This window comes from Mus pahari, chromosome 17 (genome assembly GCF_900095145.1).
Source record: "Mus pahari chromosome 17, PAHARI_EIJ_v1.1, whole genome shotgun sequence".
NCBI classification, from domain to species: Eukaryota; Metazoa; Chordata; class Mammalia; order Rodentia; family Muridae; genus Mus; species Mus pahari.
In genome coordinates, this window is record NC_034606.1 from 20,710,955 (window position 1) to 20,717,300 (window position 6,346).

The following is a 6,346-nucleotide window of genomic DNA, read 5'->3' on the forward strand; positions in this document are numbered from 1 at the left end:
ATCAACAGCAGTATGGAAATGTAAGCCAAATAAACCCTTTCCTCCCCAACTTGCTTCTTGGTCATGATGTTTGTGCAGGAATAGAAACCCTGACTACGACAATGCCCAAACTACAACTCACAGACCATATGAAGCTCAAGAAGAAGGAAGACCAAAATATGGGTGCTTCAGTGTTTCTTAGAATGGGGAACAAAATACTCACAGGAAGAAATATGAAGACAAAATGTGAAGCAGAGACTGCCCCACCTGGGGATCCATCCATACACAGTCACCAAACCCAGACGCTGTTGAGAATGCTGGAAAGTGCTTGCTGACAGGAGTCTGATATAGCTGTCTCCTGAGAGGCTCTGCCGGAGCCTAACAAATACAGAGGCGGATGCTCACAGGCAAGCATTGGACTGAGCACAGGGTCCCCAGTGGAGGAGTTAGAGAAAAGACTGAAGGAGCTGAAAGGGTTTACAACTCCACAGGAAGGACAACAATAACAACCAACCAGACCCCCCATTGTTCCCATCAACCAAAGAGGTACATGTGGAGTGATCCATGGCTCCAGCTGCATATGTAGCAGAGGATGGCCTTGTCAGGCATCACTGAGAGGAGAGGACCTTGGTCCTGTGAAGGCTTGATGCCCCAGTGTAGGGGGATGGGAGGGCAGGGAGGTGGGAGTGGATGGGTGGGTGGGGGAGGGCACCATCATAGAAGAAGGGGGGATAGGATAGGGAGTTTCCGGAACATGGGGAAAACCAGGAAAGGGGGTAATATTTGAAGCGTAAATAAAGAAAATATCCAATAAAAAATTATAAACAGCCAGGACTGAAGTCAGATAAACAAATTAATGGATAAGTTGGAAGAAATAGAAAATGCTTTCTCACAGAACTCTAATTAATAAATGAAAAAATGAGAAAACAAAAGTCACTAGAACACTCATTTCAGAAGTCAATTGACAAATATTAGAACCATGGGGCTTGTTGGCCCAGCCTCACATTATCTTACTGACCATGCAATCAATATAATGTGTCTAAAACTTTAATATTTCTCCATCCTGAGGCAGAATTTCACCATCCTTACCTTGAGTGTGATCTAGACTTGATACAAAGATAAAATTTGAAGATAGAAAATATTTACCTGGAAAAAAAAATCTACCAGGCATCATGTAAGTAAGTGGCTCAAATTTGTCATAAACACCTGGACATTTGTCCTCACCCTCGACATCGTGTCTCTGTGCCTCTCTGATGTTCTCCACCAGCCAGTCAGCTCAGCCCCGGCGAGAGAATGCCCCATTAGAAAGTAAGGGTACTAAAGTAGCATAAGTTCTACTTGACCGTTCACATCTTTTCTGTCAGTCTAAGTTGTTTCAAAATAAAATGTTCGAAATGCAAATTATGTATACTTATAATTCAATACATGACGCTAAGACGGGAGAAGACAGTAGTGAAAGACTGACAGATACAAAAACATGGACAATTTTTCGAAACACACTAACCACAAGGAGCCCGACAGGGAAGAGGGCATAGCGTATGTTCCTAGTTATACAAACTGCTAGATGGGCAAAACCAGGATTGAAACAATTTACTTGTGGTGTCCCCGAACTGGGAGAGATTAGAGCAAAAGGACGGGGGGGGGGGAAGGAGGGTGTCCTGGAATACTGGAATATTCCATGTCTGAATGGAGGTGAAGGCTACATGGGTGTTTACATTCATAGACTCTCATACATTCTCTGCTTTTAAGGTGAGTTTATCATATGTGAATTCCACCTCCAAAAAAAAAAAAAAAAAAAAAAAAAGCTTCTTTTAAAAAGAGAGATTATGAAATGGAGAAATGAGCTTAGAGAGGACTATTTATAAAACAGCACTACCTTGATCAGGAAAGGATTCAAGAACAGGCAACCATCTGTTAAAGTTTTGAAAATAAGCAAAACACCCCAATTAACCCCAATGCTCTGAGCACTGAAACTGGGAAATGTTCTAAATTTCCAGTCAAGCAAGGGTGAGGGAAGCCATTCCTACACCTCCGGCTAGTTCTGGCCCCCGTGTAGATTTGAGATTAATTTGCAGAAGTGAAGCACCAGTAAATGATCCGAACTCATGGCGCCCTTCAAGGGCTTGCTCTCAGAATCAAGTTACTTCTCTCCTCTGCTTGGAACCATTTGAAGAAAAAGATGGCCATGTTCTCCAAAGAAACAGGCAAGCTGATCCCGGAATGAGCCCGAGCACGGTCATCTACAGGGTTCCTTGAAGTGCAATCTACTATCACCCTCCCCACACATCCAGCCCCAAACAAGGCTCTTGGTGGCTTCTAAGCCATTGACAGAGGAAATTAGATGAGAAGGGAAACACTGGAGAGGAGATGTGAAAATGAGTTTGACCATCCAACCTTTTTCTTGCATCATGAGCAAGAACGACTAGGGGAGTGGAAAGGAGATGAACCTGCTGGGGCAACGGAATCTGGGCTAAGGTAGCAGACGTACCCCTAGTCTGGAAAATGCGTGCCTCTACGCCTTCTGGATCCTAATCTCCTAGTAAAAGAACAGATAATATTCATGCCACCAGGAGAATTCTCCACAGGCTGGCATGACGCGTGGCTTGTGTTTTCTCTGACTCAATGATAGAACGTGAATGGGTATGGTCTGCATACTCATCTCTAGCCGACAACTTCTTTGTTCCAGTTTTCATCCCACTTCCCCCTCAGTGTCTGGGGCCTGTATTCTCCCACTCCCTCGGGACTCTCACAGCAAACTCTCCTGGAAGTAATGTGACATCATTCAGGATCAGCTCCCCAGGGATTCCATCAAGATTCTCAGGAGATGAGATAGACGAATATGTGGGTTGTTTTTTTTTTTTTTTAAAAGTACTTTCCTAGCATGGAGATATGATGTGCACCTGTAATCTCAGCACTTGGACTTGGCAGGAGGATTGAAAGCTTAAGGTCAGCCTGGATTGTACAACAAATTGAAGGTTTATCTGAGTTAGATAATAAGATCATGGTTCATAAAACCATAAATTGGAAATGAGACTTAGCAGTAGACCATTTGTCTAGTATGTACAAGGGAATAGTTTCAATTCCCAGTGCCATTAAATACACACATACACACACAAAACACACACACACACACCACATAGCTCACACACACACACATCCTACACACATAACACACCTCACACACATATACATGATACATACACATGTACACACCACAGACACACACACACACACACACACACACACACACCACACTCATCCCGCACATATACAACACAAACACATACGGCACACATACACACTTTTTTTCCCCATTGAGAAGTCATTTGTTATTCTGATAGATTTTTCCTTTATATGCAACTTGTGGTTTTTCTCTTCCAGTTTTCTTGGGGGTGGAGAGCAATGTCAGGAAAGAGTTTCTCTGTGTAATTCTGGCTGTCCAGTAACTCACTCTGTAGACCAGGCTGGCCTCAAGCTCACAGAGATCCATCAACCTCTGCCTCCCAAGAGCTGGGATCAAAGGACTGAGCCACCACTGCCCAGCTATCTTTCAATTTTCAATTCCCTTTCTTTGCTCTATTCCTTTATTGTTCTAACCACAATACACCGAGGGAGGGGGGTTCATTCTGCCCCTATCTATTTGCTACTTTGTGTGCTTCCTCTATTTGAATGGGTATGCATTCCTTAATTTGTGGAGGATTTTTCTATTATTGAGTTGAAGATATGGTCTACATAACGGACCTGTTATTCTTTTCTTTGTTCTATGATCAAAATTAATTAATTTGATCTTCTCATGGTATCTCAAAGTTCTTACATGACCCTTTTGTATGTTTTCATATTCTTTGATTGAGTGGTCCTATTCCTCTACTTTGTCTTCAAGTCCTGGCATTCTATTCTATCTTCTGTTTGGCCTAGTCTACTGGTAAGGTTTTCCTTGGGATTCAAATTGGGTTGTTGAGTTTTGCAATTCCATCCTCATTTCAGCTTGAACTGTCTTCATTCATTTTATCTCTCCTGAATTCAGTTTTTAAACTCTGAATTACCTTTATCATTCTCTCTCTCTCTCTCTCTCTCTCTCTCTCTCTCTGTGTGTGTGTGTGTGTGTGTGTGTGTGTGTGTATGTGTGTGTGTCAGTGTGTATACCACATTATGTGTGTCAGAGAATAACTTGTGGGAATTTTTTGGGGTTGTTCTTCCACAAAGTGGGTCCTGGGAATGGAACACAGGTGGTCAGGCTTGGTATCCGGCGCCTTTACCCAAGGACCCATCTCGTCTGCCACAGTCAAAAGACTTTTAACAGCTCAGTTGAAGTCAGTGTAAGCATGGTACCTCAACCACATGCTGAGTGTGAAATCCTAGCAGCAGGGACATTCTCCTACAGACCTGCCATGCAGTCATCAAAAGCAGGATGCAGACACGTACGACGAGCATCAAATTTCCGTTAACTTTTACCCTATATCCAACAATAGTCTTGACACCAAAAGGAATGATCTTTGTGTTTAGTTATGAAGGTTCTTGAGAATCCCTTGGGGTGAAACCATTTCTCACCCTGGACCATTTCCACCCCCCTCCCCGGACTTTTATGATCTCAGTTCTTCTGAGTCCAACATCCCATGGTTTCCTACCTCGTTGAAGCAGACAGCATCCTTATGCTGACCCTGCCCTGGGTCATTCCACTTAGTAGGAAGATTCCCTCTTCACTCTCCTAGTGTCTGGGCAACCTTAACACATGCAGACTCCAGCACGCCCTCCTTGCAAGGATGATCCCTCTACCAGCCTTTGGGTGCCACGCCTTTTAAAAAAAAAAAAAAAAAAAAAACTCCGTGAAGGTTCCCACATTCCACTTGAATTAGGCTAGAGGGCAGGACATATGATCGAAGTTGAATGTTTTAATGGTCTCGAATTCCGTTAGCTTAAAGTCCGCCTCAACAAGGCTCCGGATCTATGTGAAGACCAGACGTCAAAAAAGAAGCTGTGATGACAACAGCTGAGTCAGCCATTGACCAAGTCATCAGGTTCTTTGTTCTCCTCCTTTACAGAATGGCTAATGGCTGCCAAGAAGTATGTTTATTGTTACCACTGTCACAGGTGTGAGTTCTAAGTGGTCTCCGATCAATCCTGCCATCACATTTATTGACTTTATCACTCTGAGAAAAATACTAATGTTTCAGTATTCTTTTAGTACAAAAGGCAGAAATCAACTTGCAGAGGCCCAAGCTTCATCCTCCTGAACTGCATCGGTTTTTCTGAAGTCAAGCCATGGATGTTGCTCTTTACAAAGAGGAACTGCTCCTCAAAACACAGTCCCTATATAACCTCACTGCCTGTCCTTATGCACTAGACTGTAACCTAGCTCGTAGACCACGCGCTCCCTTCAAACATGAATGGCATCTTATGATCTTACGCCTAATTTCATGTTGTTCTCTCTCCCTGGTCACAGATGAACCCATTCGAGTGCTCGGCAGTCAACAGGGATGGACCAGGCAACTAGACGCAGGCTGTTGATCCCTTCAACCATGATTACATGAAATCAACCAGCATGACTGTGCCTAAGGCTCTGTAAACACAGGCCAAGTGGGAAAGGGTGGAGCAGGAGACACTGAGGGAACTGTGGAAAAGAAACTTAGCCAGCTATTGAATTCCAGCTACTGTGGCCCTGGCTTCTGCTTTGGTAACATTGGGTGTTTGGTGAATGAAATCTTGACCCAAAATAAAATATGTCTACTTTTCCCCACTCTGGGGAGATGACTCTCTTTTTTTTAATTCCCTTTTCTTTGGAGTTGAGACCACATGAAAAGAGATCAGTTTCTTCAAGCAGCTGTGAGAGGGTGTTTTTTTTTTTTTTTTTTTTAAAGCTGTTTTATATTGAATCTGTAACAGCGGTCTGTCTAATTCATTGCCAAATGAGTGTGAGGCATTATTCAAGAGTAATACTCAGAGCTGTGGTTTTTCTGGAGAAGAAGTACGAAAGCACTCCTAAGAATAACAAATTAACATTTGTAAAGAACAAATGTTGATCCCATAGCCTTCTACCTCACCAACTATAGACTCCTGCGATGCACTTGGCTGATCACACCAGCCCTAGTATTATCCAGCCAGGCTCGCCCTTTCCTGGCAAAGTGCAAGAGACTCCCTACATCTAGAACAATATCGCTGAGGCCTTCCTTCCCAGATAAAGAAGACGTTTTGCTCATCCTTCCTTATCCAGCTTGTCCAGGCGTAACTCATCTTTTAAAATTTATTTTACCATATCTAGCACACACAGATACAATATCATCACCATTTCACATCAAACACAAACATTCCTTATCCCTAATACCACACAACGCTCATGCATTCACACACACACACACACACACACACACAC